Here is a 21,034-nt window from a genome sequence, read left to right as displayed (position 1 = left end):
AAAAATGGAGGGTTTTGATGATCTTGATCTGGCTTTATCAAACAACATAAAGAGCATGGAAAAAGAAGTTATGTCCAAAAAACAAGTTAAATTTGAGAGGGACAAACAAGATTATATCCGGAATCAGGTATAACTTTGGCAGAGACCTCCCCGCCCTAAGAATTTTAATTTTTCAACACCACACAAATCCAATCAAGCCAGGGGACAGCCGCAACAAAAATCCATTTTGAAGAAGAACATATCCTTCACACAGTCTACCAGTGCAGAATCTGAAGGTTCAGATGTGGAGAATTTTCCCAGACGTATGTTGTCTAATGATAGAGATAATTCCAATCCTGACCACCCCACAGAGAGGCAAAGTGGATATCAAGGGGGTGCATCCTCCAATCAAAATCTTTATGGGGAATCAGAATATGAGTCCAGGACCTTCTTCGGGTCAAAAAACAGGGTCAGTACAGACACACAAGGAGGAGCCAAAAAAGGAAACACAAAAAATCCCCAGAAAAGAAAGAAGAACTTCTAATTGACCAAACTGGGGTTATCAATCTTTCCGATATTGTCCTTAACCAGGCTGAACTATCGGTCCTTGACAAAGGTCTAAAGTTTGCTCCCTGTAATGACTTTCAATTATTTGAAACTGTTATTGACCTTCACAAATACGTACGCAAATTGACTCTAAAAAGATTTTTTAGTAAGGATGATACCAATCTAACAGTATCTGCTGACACTGACCCTCTTTCTCCTGTTTCTAATATTACAGATTGTGCTCATTATGTCAAGCAGTTTACCTTCAAAGAGCATTGTTGTGCACAGGATTTGGTTGATTTGATTATTGAAAATACTGATGATACAGATGTCCCTTCCTCCTTTTTAGGTAGACGACCATCGGGCTTCAGAAAAAAATCTGTTTTTTATCCAGCACACATGAAAGGCAACTGTTTGGCTACTTTTGAGCAACTCATAGAACGAGATCTATCTCTCCTGTCCAGAGGTTACTCATTCTCTCTCTCACCATTGCACCATACAATTGATAACCTTACTGTCTTAGAGAGGGCTGCACTCAATACACTAAAGGCCAACAGCTCGCTGGTTGTAAAGGGAGCGGACAAAGGAGGGGCCATTGTGGTCCTCAACAAAAAGGATTACAAACTTGAGGCCCTTCGACAATTAAATGACCAATCATCCTATGTTCTCCTGAGAGGAGACCCCACTGATACATTTGTAAGGGAGCTAAGATCACTCTTAGATGAGGGCTCCATTTTGGGTGCCCTTGATTCCAGCGAACTGGAGGCCCTGTTTCGTCCCTATCCCATCATACCTATCTTCCACCATCTCCCAAAGATCCACAAGACTTTGGTCTCCCCTCCAGGGAGGCCAATTGTCTCCAGTATTGGATCTTTGGGAGATGGTGTATCAAGATATGTCGATCATTTCCTACAAAACATGGTGCAAGCGTTACCTTCACACATAAAAGATAGTGGAGATCTTCAGAATCAACTTCGCCTCATCAGATGGGAAAGTAATTATATTTGGTTGAGCCTTGACATAACATCGCTATATACAGTTATACTGCATGAACATGGGATGGCAGCTGTCAGGTTTTATTTACAACATTCAGATTTACCACCGGCACAGAGCACTTTTATTTTGAATGCGATACATTTTTTGTTAACTCACAACTACTTTATGTTCGACGGGGATTTTTTTCTACAAACACGTGGTACCGCCATGGGGACAAGTTTTGCACCCTCCTACGCAAACTTGTTCCTAGGTTGGTGGGAGTCGGTCCACGTGTTTGGGGAAAAAAATCCCTTTAGACACCTTATCACCTTTTACAAACGTTACATTGACGACCTTATCTTTATTTGGAATGGGGATGAACACTCACTCTTATTATTTATTGAGCACCTTAATGATAATCACTTAAATCTAAAATTCACGGCAAATTATGACTTTCACCATATTCACTTCTTAGATTTATTTTTATTTATTGATATGCACAAAAATATCACCACCACTGTTTATCGGAAATCAAACTCACGCAATACACTGCTACGTGCTGACAGCTGCCATCCTAAATCACTCATTAGGGGCATTCCAAAAGGCCAACTAATACGATTAAAAAGAATCTGTACAAAAAATGAAGATTTTCTCATACAATCCCTTGACCTGATGAGTCGTTTTGAAGCTAGGGGATACAATAAGAAAGATCTTAATAAAGCATTTGAAGAAGTTAATTTGATGAGTAGAGAGGATCTCCTGGACAGGAGTAAAAATAGAAAAATGAAACATTCCCAATCACCATACTTTATTGTTCAACACAGTAATCAAGCAATGACTATCAAACACATAGTCAAAAAACATTGGGCAGTGTTGGCAGCAGATCCAATACTACACTCTATTTATGAGGAGGGTCCCAGATTCGTGTTTCGGAGGGCTAAAACAATAGCTAACTATGTCTCTGCAAGCATGTTCTCTTCGGAGTCAGTACCTGTCAATAGGTCACCCCTGGGTAACCATAGGTGTTCAAAATGTAAAATTTGTAAATTTATGAATCAAACTACTGAATTCATTTCATTTAAAACTAAAAACAAATTTCGGTTGAAACATTTCATTAATTGTGACACCACACACGTGGTGTACCTGCTCAAATGTGGCTGTGGCAAGCAGTATGTCGGCCGCACTATAAGATGTCTCAAAGTTCGTATATTAGAACATCTGCGCCTTATTGCAAAAAAAGATACCAGTCACCCAGTGTCCAATCATTTCACACATTGTAGCTTGGGCAATGTTAACAATCTAACCTGCCAAGGTATAGAACATGTACCATTCCCCATGAGAGGGGGCAATAGGTTGAATGTTCTGAACAAGAGAGAACTATATTGGATTTTCACCTTACAGACACGGATCCCTCACGGTTTAAATTCCGATTGGGATATAGGATCTCTCTTGTTCGACACATAAAACCTGTTCTAATACTTAATATGTATGCTCCTTCGAGTGTTGTTGCTCAGATATAATTGTCCGAGAATAATGTTGAAACATTATGGAATTGATTTTCAGGGACTGTGCATAAAATATAAAAATGTTAATTTTCCGTTTTGCAATATATTTGTGCCATATAATAGAGACATTGCACAACCCTGATAATTATTACATATTTCAAATACTACCTCACAGATTGTCCCTCCTACAGAGTGACCAAAATCAATTTGTAAAGTATTGATGTCCAACTAGGTTTATATTAGATCTTATTACTTAATGCACAATATGTACATAACCCTATTCGAATTAAGATCAGGATTGTACAATTCTCATTAACAATTTGTCACTCATTCAGTCCTATGTCAGTTTCCTCAGGGGCATTGGGGTTGTTCTAAAAAGCAAACCTAAATTAGTGAATATATTTTGTATGTTTTCTTGCCATATACTAATGTATACATTAAGTGTAATCACTCAACCCCATGCACACCCATCGTTACCATGATATTTTGATAACAATACCCAATATCAAAGGTTGTTCATTTAATTAATGTTAAACAGTTATTGTTTTTTTAAACGTTTGTCTTTTTATAACACTTGTCATGTCTTTTTAATTTTTCATTAAGTTTACCTTGATGTTCCCCCTTTGGAGTGTGTGTATCCAATAAAGTTTTTTCTAAGTTTTTTTCAATTACACCTCCCAATCATCCCTCATCTAGCGTGACGTGATGACGTCACACCCATTCACGCGCTGGGACTCTCGCATTGGGCAAGGCATGAGACACAGTTCAGGGCACTTGTGGACACGTCTTCATGCTTCACTCGTTCCCTGACTAGGTCCTGTGTGTGTCCAGGCGCGATACCCCATGCGTGAGATGACGCACCACCACGCAATGACGCTTGACGCTCCGATCACGTGATCAATGCGGAAGTGTCGCGATTGGCACAGAGGTGCAGGTAATTCATATAAATAACACTCCAGGGGGGTAAGTATTTTATTCACCTTGAGAAAGGACTTGTTGTAGTCCGAAACGCGTTGGTGTGTATCTTTTTTGTATCTGACCATTAAATAAGCCTGCACTGTGGGAACGCATCCTTGCATTTTTTGGCATAGCCTCGTGGATCTAGTGCTCCGTTTTCTCCCCTCCTTTGCTACATTTGCTCTTCAACAGGCGGAGGCACAGTTAACCCGTGGACACCTGGACACCTGAGGACCCACTTTTCATCGTGGACACCTTCCCATGTGAGTCTCTCCAGGATAGTTCTGGACTTTATTCATAATGATTGTTCCTTTATAGATGCTTACTACTCAAACATCCTTACTACCGTGCATTGTGGGATTGTAGTGTTTACATGCATCTTTTGGACATTTCATATCTATATCCGTTATTGTGTTAATCCACTTTTCTACAATCAAGACATGTGTAGTGTTCGCTGTATTCTTTAGAGCACCATACAACGTTTTCATCATTGTATCTGTGTTGTGGGGTGGCTCGAATCAGCAACACAATATTTTTTAAGCAAGGTGCGTTTTTTCCCTACAGCTTTTTGTAGTTTGTTGTACATACAACATTTATTATAGACTACACAATGGATCAGAATTCGATAGAAACTGACTTGGAGACTGATACGGACATTTCTGTGCAATTCGCTTTCAACTGCTCAGACAATTCCCAGCGAGTTAAGAAAGCTCAACAGGTTTTTGACAACACCCTAGAGCTTGACTGTGAGGATGTGTCAGATTTAAAAATTCATTTTTCTAAATTAGAAAAAACATTATCCAGCAAAATACGATTATGGTGGGATATTATCTCGCTACAAAACTATGCAACAACACAAAGAATACCAAGGGGGTTACGAATAAAGAAATCTCCTACGTTTGGTTTCATTAACCAAGAGTTTGAGGCCAAATGGAAGGAGACACTCAATACATGCTCTTTTACACTTATTGATTTAATCATAAAGGCCAAAACAAAGGAAAAATCATTATTGGATGAAGAAATTACATCCTTACAAAAGAATCTCTCCCAATATAAAAAAAATGGAGGGTTTTGATGATCTTGATCTGGCTTTATCAAACAACATAAAGAGCATGGAAAAAGAAGTTATGTCCAAAAAACAAGTTAAATTTGAGAGGGACAAACAAGATTATATCCGGAATCAGGTATAACTTTGGCAGAGACCTCCCCGCCCTAAGAATTTTAATTTTTCAACACCACACAAATCCAATCAAGCCAGGGGACAGCCGCAACAAAAATCCATTTTGAAGAAGAACATATCCTTCACACAGTCTACCAGTGCAGAATCTGAAGGTTCAGATGTGGAGAATTTTCCCAGACGTATGTTGTCTAATGATAGAGATAATTCCAATCCTGACCACCCCACAGAGAGGCAAAGTGGATATCAAGGGGGTGCATCCTCCAATCAAAATCTTTATGGGGAATCAGAATATGAGTCCAGGACCTTCTTCGGGTCAAAAAACAGGGTCAGTACAGACACACAAGGAGGAGCCAAAAAAGGAAACACAAAAAATCCCCAGAAAAGAAAGAAGAACTTCTAATTGACCAAACTGGGGTTATCAATCTTTCCGATATTGTCCTTAACCAGGCTGAACTATCGGTCCTTGACAAAGGTCTAAAGTTTGCTCCCTGTAATGACTTTCAATTATTTGAAACTGTTATTGACCTTCACAAATACGTACGCAAATTGACTCTAAAAAGATTTTTTAGTAAGGATGATACCAATCTAACAGTATCTGCTGACACTGACCCTCTTTCTCCTGTTTCTAATATTACAGATTGTGCTCATTATGTCAAGCAGTTTACCTTCAAAGAGCATTGTTGTGCACAGGATTTGGTTGATTTGATTATTGAAAATACTGATGATACAGATGTCCCTTCCTCCTTTTTAGGTAGACGACCATCGGACTTCAGAAAAAAATCTGTTTTTTATCCAGCACACATGAAAGGCAACTGTTTGGCTACTTTTGAGCAACTCATAGAACGAGATCTATCTCTCCTGTCCAGAGGTTACTCATTCTCTCTCTCACCATTGCACCATACAATTGATAACCTTACTGTCTTAGAGAGGGCTGCACTCAATACACTAAAGGCCAACAGCTCGCTGGTTGTAAAGGGAGCGGACAAAGGAGGGGCCATTGTGGTCCTCAACAAAAAGGATTACAAACTTGAGGCCCTTCGACAATTAAATGACCAATCATCCTATGTTCTCCTGAGAGGAGACCCCACTGATACATTTGTAAGGGAGCTAAGATCACTCTTAGATGAGGGCTCCATTTTGGGTGCCCTTGATTCCAGCGAACTGGAGGCCCTGTTTCGTCCCTATCCCATCATACCTATCTTCCACCATCTCCCAAAGATCCACAAGACTTTGGTCTCCCCTCCAGGGAGGCCAATTGTCTCCAGTATTGGATCTTTGGGAGATGGTGTATCAAGATATGTCGATCATTTCCTACAAAACATGGTGCAAGCGTTACCTTCACACATAAAAGATAGTGGAGATCTTCAGAATCAACTTCGCCTCATCAGATGGGAAAGTAATTATATTTGGTTGAGCCTTGACATAACATCGCTATATACAGTTATACTGCATGAACATGGGATGGCAGCTGTCAGGTTTTATTTACAACATTCAGATTTACCACCGGCACAGAGCACTTTTATTTTGAATGCGATACATTTTTTGTTAACTCACAACTACTTTATGTTCGACGGGGATTTTTTTCTACAAACACGTGGTACCGCCATGGGGACAAGTTTTGCCCCCTCCTACGCAAACTTGTTCCTAGGTTGGTGGGAGTCGGTCCACGTGTTTGGGGAAAAAAATCCCTTTAGACACCTTATCACCTTTTACAAACGTTACATTGACGACCTTATCTTTATTTGGAATGGGGATGAACACTCACTCTTATTATTTATTGAGCACCTTAATGATAATCACTTAAATCTAAAATTCACGGCAAATTATGACTTTCACCATATTCACTTCTTAGATTTATTTTTATTTATTGATATGCACAAAAATATCACCACCACTGTTTATCGGAAATCAAACTCACGCAATACACTGCTACGTGCTGACAGCTGCCATCCTAAATCACTCATTAGGGGCATTCCAAAAGGCCAACTAATACGATTAAAAAGAATCTGTACAAAAAATGAAGATTTTCTCATACAATCCCTTGACCTGATGAGTCGTTTTGAAGCTAGGGGATACAATAAGAAAGATCTTAATAAAGCATTTGAAGAAGTTAATTTGATGAGTAGAGAGGATCTCCTGGACAGGAGTAAAAATAGAAAAATGAAACATTCCCAATCACCATACTTTATTGTTCAACACAGTAATCAAGCAATGACTATCAAACACATAGTCAAAAAACATTGGGCAGTGTTGGCAGCAGATCCAATACTACACTCTATTTATGAGGAGGGTCCCAGATTCGTGTTTCGGAGGGCTAAAACAATAGCTAACTATGTCTCTGCAAGCATGTTCTCTTCGGAGTCAGTACCTGTCAATAGGTCACCCCTGGGTAACCATAGGTGTTCAAAATGTAAAATTTGTAAATTTATGAATCAAACTACTGAATTCATTTCATTTAAAACTAAAAACAAATTTCGGTTGAAACATTTCATTAATTGTGACACCACACACGTGGTGTACCTGCTCAAATGTGGCTGTGGCAAGCAGTATGTCGGCCGCACTATAAGATGTCTTAAAGTTCGTATATTAGAACATCTGCGCCTTATTGCAAAAAAAGATACCAGTCACCCAGTGTCCAATCATTTCACACATTGTAGCTTGGGCAATGTTAACAATCTAACCTGCCAAGGTATAGAACATGTACCATTCCCCATGAGAGGGGGCAATAGGTTGAATGTTCTGAACAAGAGAGAACTATATTGGATTTTCACCTTACAGACACGGATCCCTCACGGTTTAAATTCCGATTGGGATATAGGATCTCTCTTGTTCGACACATAAAACCTGTTCTAATACTTAATATGTATGCTCCTTCGAGTGTTGTTGCTCAGATATAATTGTCCGAGAATAATGTTGAAACATTATGGAATTGATTTTCAGGGACTGTGCATAAAATATAAAAATGTTAATTTTCCGTTATGCAATATATTTGTGCCATATAATAGAGACATTGCACAACCCTGATAATTATTACATATTTCAAATACTACCTCACAGATTGTCCCTCCTACAGAGTGACCAAAATCAATTTGTAAAGTATTGATGTCCAACTAGGTTTATATTAGATCTTATTACTTAATGCACAATATGTACATAACCCTATTCGAATTAAGATCAGGATTGTACAATTCTCATTAACAATTTGTCACTCATTCAGTCCTATGTCAGTTTCCTCAGGGGCATTGGGGTTGTTCTAAAAAGCAAACCTAAATTAGTGAATATATTTTGTATGTTTTCTTGCCATATACTAATGTATACATTAAGTGTAATCACTCAACCCCATGCACACCCATCGTTACCATGATATTTTGATAACAATACCCAATATCAAAGGTTGTTCATTTAATTAATGTTAAACAGTTATTGTTTTTTTAAACGTTTGTCTTTTTATAACACTTGTCATGTCTTTTTAATTTTTCATTAAGTTTACCTTGATGTTCCCCCTTTGGAGTGTGTGTATCCAATAAAGTTTTTTCTAAGTTTTTTTCAATTACACCTCCCAATCATCCCTCATCTAGCGTGACGTGATGTCGTCACACCCATTCACGCGCTGGGACTCTCGCATTGGGCAAGGCATGAGACACAGTTCAGGGCACTTGTGGACACGTCTTCATGCTTCACTCGTTCCCTGACTAGGTCCTGTGTGTGTCCAGGCGCGATACCCCATGCGTGAGATGACGCACCACCACGCAATGACGCTTGACGCTCCGATCACGTGATCAATGCGGAAGTGTCGCGATTGGCACAGAGGTGCAGGTAATTCATATAAATAACACTCCAGGGGGGTAAGTATTTTATTCACCTTGAGAAAGGACTTGTTGTAGTCCGAAACGCGTTGGTGTGTATCTTTTTTGTATCTGACCATTAAATAAGCCTGCACTGTGGGAACGCATCCTTGCATTTTTTGGCATAGCCTCGTGGATCTAGTGCTCCGTTTTCTCCCCTCCTTTGCTACATTTGCTCTTCAACAGGCGGAGGCACAGTTAACCCGTGGACACCTGGACACCTGAGGACCCACTTTTCATCGTGGACACCTTCCCATGTGAGTCTCTCCAGGATAGTTCTGGACTTTATTCATAATGATTGTTCCTTTATAGATGCTTACTACTCAAACATCCTTACTACCGTGCATTGTGGGATTGTAGTGTTTACATGCATCTTTTGGACATTTCATATCTATATCCGTTATTGGGTTAATCCACTTTTCTACAATCAAGACATGTGTAGTGTTCGCTGTATTCTTTAGAGCACCATACAACGTTTTCATCATTGTATCTGTGTTGTGGGGTGGCTCGAATCAGCAACACAATATTTTTTAAGCAAGGTGCGTTTTTTCCCTACAGCTTTTTGTAGTTTGTTGTACATACAACATTTATTATAGACTACACAATGGATCAGAATTCGATAGAAACTGACTTGGAGACTGATACGGACATTTCTGTGCAATTCGCTTTCAACTGCTCAGACAATTCCCAGCGAGTTAAGAAAGCTCAACAGGTTTTTGACAACACCCTAGAGCTTGACTGTGAGGATGTGTCAGATTTAAAAATTCATTTTTCTAAATTAGAAAAAACATTATCCAGCAAAATACGATTATGGTGGGATATTATCTCGCTACAAAACTATGCAACAACACAAAGAATACCAAGGGGGTTACGAATAAAGAAATCTCCTACGTTTGGTTTCATTAACCAAGAGTTTGAGGCCAAATGGAAGGAGACACTCAATACATGCTCTTTTACACTTATTGATTTAATCATAAAGGCCAAAACAAAGGAAAAATCATTATTGGATGAAGAAATTACATCCTTACAAAAGAATCTCTCCCAATATAAAAAAATGGAGGGTTTTGATGATCTTGATCTGGCTTTATCAAACAACATAAAGAGCATGGAAAAAGAAGTTATGTCCAAAAAACAAGTTAAATTTGAGAGGGACAAACAAGATTATATCCGGAATCAGGTATATGTTTGGCAGAGACCTCCCCGCCCTAAGAATTTTAATTTTTCAACACCACACAAATCCAATCAAGCCAGGGGACAGCCGCAACAAAAATCCATTTTGAAGAAGAACATATCCTTCACACAGTCTACCAGTGCAGAATCTGAAGGTTCAGATGTGGAGAATTTTCCCAGACGTATGTTGTCTAATGATAGAGATAATTCCAATCCTGACCACCCCACAGAGAGGCAAAGTGGATATCAAGGGGGTGCATCCTCCAATCAAAATCTTTATGGGGAATCAGAATATGAGTCCAGGACCTTCTTCGGGTCAAAAAACAGGGTCAGTACAGACACACAAGGAGGAGCCAAAAAAGGAAACACAAAAAATCCCCAGAAAAGAAAGAAGAACTTCTAATTGACCAAACTGGGGTTATCAATCTTTCCGATATTGTCCTTAACCAGGCTGAACTATCGGTCCTTGACAAAGGTCTAAAGTTTGCTCCCTGTAATGACTTTCAATTATTTGAAACTGTTATTGACCTTCACAAATACGTACGCAAATTGACTCTAAAAAGATTTTTTAGTAAGGATGATACCAATCTAACAGTATCTGCTGACACTGACCCTCTTTCTCCTGTTTCTAATATTACAGATTGTGCTCATTATGTCAAGCAGTTTACCTTCAAAGAGCATTGTTGTGCACAGGATTTGGTTGATTTGATTATTGAAAATACTGATGATACAGATGTCCCTTCCTCCTTTTTAGGTAGACGACCATCGGGCTTCAGAAAAAAATCTGTTTTTTATCCAGCACACATGAAAGGCAACTGTTTGGCTACTTTTGAGCAACTCATAGAACGAGATCTATCTCTCCTGTCCAGAGGTTACTCATTCTCTCTCTCACCATTGCACCATACAATTGATAACCTTACTGTCTTAGAGAGGGCTGCACTCAATACACTAAAGGCCAACAGCTCGCTGGTTGTAAAGGGAGCGGACAAAGGAGGGGCCATTGTGGTCCTCAACAAAAAGGATTACAAACTTGAGGCCCTTCGACAATTAAATGACCAATCATCCTATGTTCTCCTGAGAGGAGACCCCACTGATACATTTGTAAGGGAGCTAAGATCACTCTTAGATGAGGGCTCCATTTTGGGTGCCCTTGATTCCAGCGAACTGGAGGCCCTGTTTCGTCCCTATCCCATCATACCTATCTTCCACCATCTCCCAAAGATCCACAAGACTTTGGTCTCCCCTCCAGGGAGGCCAATTGTCTCCAGTATTGGATCTTTGGGAGATGGTGTATCAAGATATGTCGATCATTTCCTACAAAACATGGTGCAAGCGTTACCTTCACACATAAAAGATAGTGGAGATCTTCAGAATCAACTTCGCCTCATCAGATGGGAAAGTAATTATATTTGGTTGAGCCTTGACATAACATCGCTATATACAGTTATACTGCATGAACATGGGATGGCAGCTGTCAGGTTTTATTTACAACATTCAGATTTACCACCGGCACAGAGCACTTTTATTTTGAATGCGATACATTTTTTGTTAACTCACAACTACTTTATGTTCGACGGGGATTTTTTTCTACAAACACGTGGTACCGCCATGGGGACAAGTTTTGCCCCCTCCTACGCAAACTTGTTCCTAGGTTGGTGGGAGTCGGTCCACGTGTTTGGGGAAAAAAATCCCTTTAGACACCTTATCACCTTTTACAAACGTTACATTGACGACCTTATCTTTATTTGGAATGGGGATGAACACTCACTCTTATTATTTATTGAGCACCTTAATGATAATCACTTAAATCTAAAATTCACGGCAAATTATGACTTTCACCATATTCACTTCTTAGATTTATTTTTATTTATTGATATGCACAAAAATATCACCACCACTGTTTATCGGAAATCAAACTCACGCAATACACTGCTACATGCTGACAGCTGCCATCCTAAATCACTCATTAGGGGCATTCCAAAAGGCCAACTAATACGATTAAAAAGAATCTGTACAAAAAATGAAGATTTTCTCATACAATCCCTTGACCTGATGAGTCGTTTTGAAGCTAGGGGATACAATAAGAAAGATCTTAATAAAGCATTTGAAGAAGTTAATTTGATGAGTAGAGAGGATCTCCTGGACAGGAGTAAAAATAGAAAAATGAAACATTCCCAATCACCATACTTTATTGTTCAACACAGTAATCAAGCAATGACTATCAAACACATAGTCAAAAAACATTGGGCAGTGTTGGCAGCAGATCCAATACTACACTCTATTTATGAGGAGGGTCCCAGATTCGTGTTTCGGAGGGCTAAAACAATAGCTAACTATGTCTCTGCAAGCATGTTCTCTTCGGAGTCAGTACCTGTCAATAGGTCACCCCTGGGTAACCATAGGTGTTCAAAATGTAAAATTTGTAAATTTATGAATCAAACTACTGAATTCATTTCATTTAAAACTAAAAACAAATTTCGGTTGAAACATTTCATTAATTGTGACACCACACACGTGGTGTACCTGCTCAAATGTGGCTGTGGCAAGCAGTATGTCGGCCGCACTATAAGATGTCTTAAAGTTCGTATATTAGAACATCTGCGCCTTATTGCAAAAAAAGATACCAGTCACCCAGTGTCCAATCATTTCACACATTGTAGCTTGGGCAATGTTAACAATCTAACCTGCCAAGGTATAGAACATGTACCATTCCCCATGAGAGGGGGCAATAGGTTGAATGTTCTGAACAAGAGAGAACTATATTGGATTTTCACCTTACAGACACGGATCCCTCACGGTTTAAATTCCGATTGGGATATAGGATCTCTCTTGTTCGACACATAAAACCTGTTCTAATACTTAATATGTATGCTCCTTCGAGTGTTGTTGCTCAGATATAATTGTCCGAGAATAATGTTGAAACATTATGGAATTGATTTTCAGGGACTGTGCATAAAATATAAAAATGTTAATTTTCCGTTATGCAATATATTTGTGCCATATAATAGAGACATTGCACAACCCTGATAATTATTACATATTTCAAATACTACCTCACAGATTGTCCCTCCTACAGAGTGACCAAAATCAATTTGTAAAGTATTGATGTCCAACTAGGTTTATATTAGATCTTATTACTTAATGCACAATATGTACATAACCCTATTCGAATTAAGATCAGGATTGTACAATTCTCATTAACAATTTGTCACTCATTCAGTCCTATGTCAGTTTCCTCAGGGGCATTGGGGTTGTTCTAAAAAGCAAACCTAAATTAGTGAATATATTTTGTATGTTTTCTTGCCATATACTAATGTATACATTAAGTGTAATCACTCAACCCCATGCACACCCATCGTTACCATGATATTTTGATAACAATACCCAATATCAAAGGTTGTTCATTTAATTAATGTTAAACAGTTATTGTTTTTTTAAACGTTTGTCTTTTTATAACACTTGTCATGTCTTTTTAATTTTTCATTAAGTTTACCTTGATGTTCCCCCTTTGGAGTGTGTGTATCCAATAAAGTTTTTTCTAAGTTTTTTTCAATTACACCTCCCAATCATCCCTCATCTAGCGTGACGTGATGACGTCACACCCATTCACGCGCTGGGACTCTCGCATTGGGCAAGGCATGAGACACAGTTCAGGGCACTTGTGGACACGTCTTCATGCTTCACTCGTTCCCTGACTAGGTCCTGTGTGTGTCCAGGCGCGATACCCCATGCGTGAGATGACGCACCACCACGCAATGACGCTTGACGCTCCGATCACGTGATCAATGCGGAAGTGCCGCGATTGGCACAGAGGTGCAGGTAATTCATATAAATAACACTCCAGGGGGGTAAGTATTTTATTCACCTTGAGAAAGGACTTGTTGTAGTCCGAAACGCGTTGGTGTGTATCTTTTTTGTATCTGACCATTAAATAAGCCTGCACTGTGGGAACGCATCCTTGCATTTTTTGGCATAGCCTCGTGGATCTAGTGCTCCGTTTTCTCCCCTCCTTTGCTACATTTGCTCTTCAACAGGCGGAGGCACAGTTAACCCGTGGACACCTGGACACCTGAGGACCCACTTTTCATCGTGGACACCTTCCCATGTGAGTCTCTCCAGGATAGTTCTGGACTTTATTCATAATGATTGTTCCTTTATAGATGCTTACTACTCAAACATCCTTACTACCGTGCATTGTGGGATTGTAGTGTTTACATGCATCTTTTGGACATTTCATATCTATATCCGTTATTGGGTTAATCCACTTTTCTACAATCAAGACATGTGTAGTGTTCGCTGTATTCTTTAGAGCACCATACAACGTTTTCATCATCAACATAATAAACTGTAATAAAAAAAAAATACAGCAAACCAGCTGTCCAATGAATACAAGCAATAACAACATCAACAATGAATTAATTAAACCATTAACCAATCAAAACAATTCATTCCTAAAACAACTCGGAAATATTTTAAACAGTAACCAATCAAACCAATTAATTTCTATAACATTAATGAATTAATTGAAACATTAAACTACAAAGAAATAAATTCAAACATTTCGAATGCAGAGGGATACCGGCACTCCATAATGGGGCCTGTATCTTTTGGATTATGCACTTACATAAACAAATGTCCAAGTGATAATGTCCCGCAAGGTAAGTCCACTTTGGAGAATGTATCCACAGGTTAACTTGATCCGAATGATATGTGTATATCTTCACACTTGTTCCACTTTAAGAAAAGAAAATAGAGAGGGACATGGCATGATAAAGTTTATTACAGGAAAAGATAAAAGTAGGAACTCTCAAAAATGAGCTATACAGCAGTGCATTGGTGCATAGCTTGCCAGCTCCTGTTAGGCAGATGTTCCTTCACTCGTCCTCTGTTGATTTCCTTGCAGTGTGGTATCATGTATTTTAGTGAGAGAATGTACTGTATGAAGGCGGTTTGTGTCAACTTACTCCACTTACATCAGTGAGCTGGTCAGTGAGGGCTTCTAAAAAGATTTATTGGCACAATATTATAAAGGTTTCCACAAAATATGCATCTGTAATCAGCACTATTTCAGTGGTTGAAGGTAATGAAAGACCGTGCAAAGTTCGGGGCTGCAAAATATGAAATATCAAACATGACACCTATGAAAATGGCTAAAAAAAAAAAACTATTTAAAACTTTGTCATAACATTTTGGTATAGACTGCCTCTAAATAAATTTTTAAAGTCAGATCAAGGCTTAAATATCAGGATCTTGCCGTGCTCATTTTCTTAGGAGTATTCCAAAACTTAAAGCACCATGGGATCATACTGTATGTTTCAGATGGCTATTATTAACAGTTATGTTTAAACTGTAGAAAGTTAAAACATAAAATGTAATTTAAGTTACTGAACTGGAAAGATAACTTTATCCAAATGCAAATAAACTCAGCAAGAGCCAATAATAGCAGATAAGGCAAAATTAAATAAAGACATCTTTAGATTCCATTGATATTGGGAAGACAAAAATATAGAGATAACTTTACAGTTGAAACTTGGCATTGAACCTCTTTCCCATATTTCATGCCAACATTTTAATTAATGAAAACAACATGCACACAGTTGGGTTCTATTTAATTATGAAAGGAAAATGCAAGATTTAAGATCACAGGAATTCCTGCTTATAAAATGTGTTGTTTTTTTTTGTGTATCGTGCTTCTTTTTTTTTTTACTTGATAAGAGAACTGAACTCCATGTACAAAATACTTCTTTTGCAAGTCATTTTTAAAAGGGTATTTGTCTTTTTCATTCTACTGTATACATTCTGTAGCTTTCCATTCATTCTCTTACTAATTAGAGAGTCTATGTTCAGTTAAAAAAAACCTTTTCTTTAATATTGAATTTGTTCTTACTTTTAAAGATCTTGCACATAACTATATTACTTGGAAAATAATTTTGGAACAAAAGACATCTTCAGCATTACACAAATGTGTAATGTGTGCAGTGCTGAATGAAGTACAGATGTAGCAGATATTACTGCAGCTGTTATCGTTAGTTAAGGCAGGGGGGCACAAACTTTTTTCCCTTCGCCCTCCTGGCGGCGGTCCCCTCACTCCCGCGCCCCCTCCCTAACCCCCACTTACCTGCGCTCCGGCGTCATGACGTCACGCTGCCATAGCAACGTGACGTCACATGATCTCGCGGCGTCATTTCGACACCACGTTGCCATGGCGACGCAGGAAGGAAGCCGCCGGAGCCTAGGTAAGTAAAGGTTTACAGAGGCCCTGCAGCTCCCTCGGCACTTAATTTAAGTGCCTTCGGGAAGCGCGCGGGGCCTCTGTAAACCCCGTGCCCCCCCGCCGGCAGTCTTGCGCCCACCAGTTTGCACACCGCTGAGTTAAGGCACTAATTGGCACATCGCAGTTAGCAAATTGTGCGATTTGGCAATTTGCGACTCAACTAAATTATATTGCTAATCAACCGATAACTCAAATCGTCTGGTAAAACTAGCAATTGCGGTAACGCAAAATCGCACATTAACGGGTGCAAATATGTCTGCTACATCTGTATATTAGTTCTTCACTGCGCACAGACAGCTGAAGTGAAACATCTCCCCTTGTTAAATATGAATACTAAATTAACTCCTACCCGCAAGAACACATTTCTAAACATTGTAAGGATTTAATCTATGCATGAACAGTTTGTCCACTGAAGAAACATTGCAACTTCCAAAAGAACATCTTCTTAAATAAAATGTTACTTAAGACAGAAATACAATTTCTGGTTTATGCATTTGTTATTGCAGCCGAATTTGATTTCTATCAACCCGTGGATAAAATATTAGTAGCTAGAATGCGTACAAATCTATTCAAGAGACAAGGTGAGGCTTCCTAAGTGATGTATTAAATTAGCAGGTACCACACACCCAAAGAATGGACGGCGCTCCCACACGGATATTATATGACAATTAAAGTGGATAGACAAATGCAGGTGATAGATACTGGGTATATACTGTAATACGCTCAAAACCTAAAGTGAGGACTTGTTTCTAAAAGTCCTCTATTATCAACGTTACCCTTCCAGGTTCCTGAAGGAGCTGGATCACTCCAGAATAGAGAAAAATCCAATATAGGGTACACTGTGTATTATGAATGAGGAAGTTATGGCACTGAACTTGGCTCGTATTTCAGCCCACACTAGAAGATCAAATAAAACTCATCCCACCAATGGCTGTAGTGTGTCTTCATAAGGCTGTTTTAACTTGTATGATCCCAGGGCTATGTATATATTCAGGTATGGCTGTATTCCCCAAATACAGCATGTGGATGTGTCCTCAGAATAAAAAAAAGGCATAGTGCTATCCAAAGAATGACAACGTTTTTGTAAGCTTTAACACCAAATACTCACGCTTTGCGCAAATATCATAGGCAATAATAAAAGAGGAAGTAGTTGGTTAAGAGTTCACGGTGCCTTTCTGGGGCATTCAAACGCTACGTTCCTGTAATCCTGTAGCTCTCTGGATATTATCAGGAATCCCTCTCCGCACCGCTCCACTCGCTCATCTCCTCGATCTCCCGGGCGTCTGACGTCACTACCCAGTGCGCTTATAGTTATTTTTAGCCCTTTTTGAGAAATCCGATTGGTGGGAAATAAACAGGCAAATCAACTGTGTACCAAAGTGTATATACATAAATTATACAATAAAAATACATACATCATTTATATAATCAAAAATACCTAAATGTATAAAGAATACCATAGGATCAAAATACATGTATATATGAAAAAAACTACAAGTAGATAAATATAATATACGATATATATGTATTAAAATATATTGTGCAAAATATGTGTCAATTATATGCATTATAAAATTGATGTGCCATAAAATAGAAAAAATGAAAAAAATGGAAAGTTACAACGGAGGTATAAATAATAATATATATATATATTTCAGGGATATGAAAAAGAAAAAACACAGGCATGACTGACCATCTAGACTATCAAATGGACCAAACATACGAAAAAATGGACACTACACAATAGTGCTTGTGTCCAGATATTCAGTAAGATCACCTGAAATCAAGCTGTGAAGCTTGAATATCCAGTAGATCTCCCTACAGGAAAGAGCTTTAAACCTGTCACCTGGCTATACTGAGGGTGGAATTACTTCCAAACCCATACATTTGATGCCCCCTGTTTTATTTTCATGGCAATGGAGAAAATGTTTAGACATAATGATTGGTAATACCATTCACTATGTTTCTCCTATACTGTATATATATATATATACACACAAACACATATACATATATATATATATATCAAGAGAATGACCTAGGTGCACAGGGAGACAAAAGAGAGAAAAAAACATAGGGTAGTATGTCTTAAAAGTTTAACCAATAAATGGTAAGATATGTTGAATTAATTCAGGCGTTTTATCCAACCTGGGATCTGGAACTCTGTCAGTATATTAGGAACGTCTTTGAATCTGTGTCCTTGGATCCTACGACACTTCTTTTCAGCCAAGTCTCGGTACTTGCGAGACTTTAAAGTCCTAGTACAGTATTTTGTTTCCACACATGGTGTGTGTCACTGCCACAGCTCTCCAGCTCTCCAGCATTCAGCAACCTGTTCCTCCGTCCTCTATGCTCCTCCGGTACCTCTGTCAGACGTGGTGACGTCACTGAGCTTTCGCGTGAGCACTGCACTCCCACGTGGGGCATCACTGATGCCGGGATCAATAGTATACCAAAAATAGTTTAAAAAATGTTTAAAAAACGTTTAAAAAACGTGTAGCTCTTAACACTACCATCCACTAATGTGCCACTAAACACTGTATAGTCCACGCCCTACGCGTTTTTCCTTGCAGCTTCGTCAGGGGCTGATCTATATATATATATATACATACATATATATATACATACATATATACATACATTTATATACTGTGTGTATATATATATATACATAATATATACATACATTTATATACTGTGTGTATATATATATATATAATTATTTCTCTCTCTCTCTCTCTCTCTCTCTCTCTCTCTCTCTCTCTCTCTCTCTCTCTCTCTCTCTCTATATATATATATATATATATATATATATATATATATATATATATATATACATAGCGCCATCTGTGTACATAGCGCTTTACGGCAGTATTACATGTGACATAATAATAGAACACATAATGGGAATAAGCGCTTGAGGCATAAAAGTAACATTAGGAAGGAGACCCTGCATCAAAGAGCTTACAAACTAAGTGGTAAGTAGAAAGAACGTACAGTACAGAGACAATAGGAACTCCTGGTAAGTGCATCTGCAAAGGGCCACGGTCGATGTATGTATGAGGTGTATAGTATCAGCCACAGAGCTATCCATATGCTTCATTAGAGAGGGGTGTCTTAAGATGGCTCTTAAAGGTGGATAGAGAAGGTGCTAGGTGAATATTGAGAGGGAAGGGCAAGCCAGAGATGTGGGGCAGTGAGTGAGAAAGGTTTAGGTGGTGAGGGCTTTAGATACAAAAGGGGTAGACAGAAGACATCCTTGAGCAGAATGCACGAGTGATTGACCTGAAACTTGAAGGTGTCTTATGGAATAACACTGCTTAGTAAATATGGCATTGTATCCCTTTCTTAGACCAAATTAGAGGAGACCACTTGATCACAGCACAGAAAATACAATTTGCAGCTATTGCCAAACTTTAATAATATAACTAATGAGGATATATTTAAGTTGACTGTATCAGAGATTCTAATAAGTATTTTATGGAAGGCAAATACTAAAGAAAAGGCAAATACTAAAGTAAATTCAGATTTATCAGTGCATTGGAAACTAAAGATAGTAGGGGCAGAGGATAGCATTGGTTCCTCCCCCTTCCATAGTCAAGTAATCGAATTATAGTATAGTCAAGTAGGCAGATAAAAAGCTACTTGTGTGGCTTTTTTTCACCTGTGCATACAGTACCTTCTTACCCTCTCCAAGCCGGGCCTTTGTTCTCCTGCTAAAATGTCTACATGCAATTTTGCAGGCCTAGCCCAGGCATGAATAAAAGCCTGCTCCTCCCTCCTTAATGCTTGCAGGAACCTTGTGGGGTAAAGGAGGTGGGAAAAAGACTAGGGGAGGAGGGGGGAGAGGGATAATAAGAGTGCCGTGCCAGGAGAACACTCCAATTTTCCCATCGACCACTACTTAAAAAAAAAAGAATAATTGAAGTTAGGCAAAGGGGGATAGTACACTAGTTAAAGATGTATAATATGGTATGGTAATAATAATAATGGGGTAGGGAATTTGCATATTTCCGTGCATATGTGTTAATTGTTTATTTCGATTTTAGGTTATCAATCATCACAGTTAAAAGCACGTTGACCAGGACAGCTCAGAAACAGTTTTTAACCTTTGCAGCCTGGACCAGTGTCATCCCATTGTGACTGGACTAGGCAGCAGCCAGGAATAGGACAAGTTGCAAGTGCTGCTTGGCTGGGGCATGGGAAGGCATAGCGGCATGGAGAGTTAACTGTGAAGTTAGCCCTCAAAAGACACCTCATGATATTTAGTTTGGAGGGGTATTAGAAAGAGGGGAGACTAGCTATACAGCTAGCATTTTTTAATTCTTGCCTACATTATAGACAGCAAAGAAGCAAGAACCCACTGGTAGCACTCAATACCCTCAAACAAAGTAATGTGATAACATTAAAATTAATCTTTAATGCTAAACTGATTAAAATAATGGGTGTTAAAATTCAACAAAGGACACACATATATATTAACCTGAGGATGAGCGTATATGACACTCCGGGTTATGAGTGAACGGGAACAAATTAGGTGAATTAAATCAAATGTTCCAAGGGAGCTGATGTGCAGTATTCCCTAGATGTGGTTGCTTAGGTA

The sequence above is a fragment of the Ascaphus truei genome, chromosome 3, assembly GCF_040206685.1.
Source record: "Ascaphus truei isolate aAscTru1 chromosome 3, aAscTru1.hap1, whole genome shotgun sequence".
NCBI classification, from domain to species: Eukaryota; Metazoa; Chordata; class Amphibia; order Anura; family Ascaphidae; genus Ascaphus; species Ascaphus truei.
Note: the sequence above shows the minus strand (reverse complement) of the source record.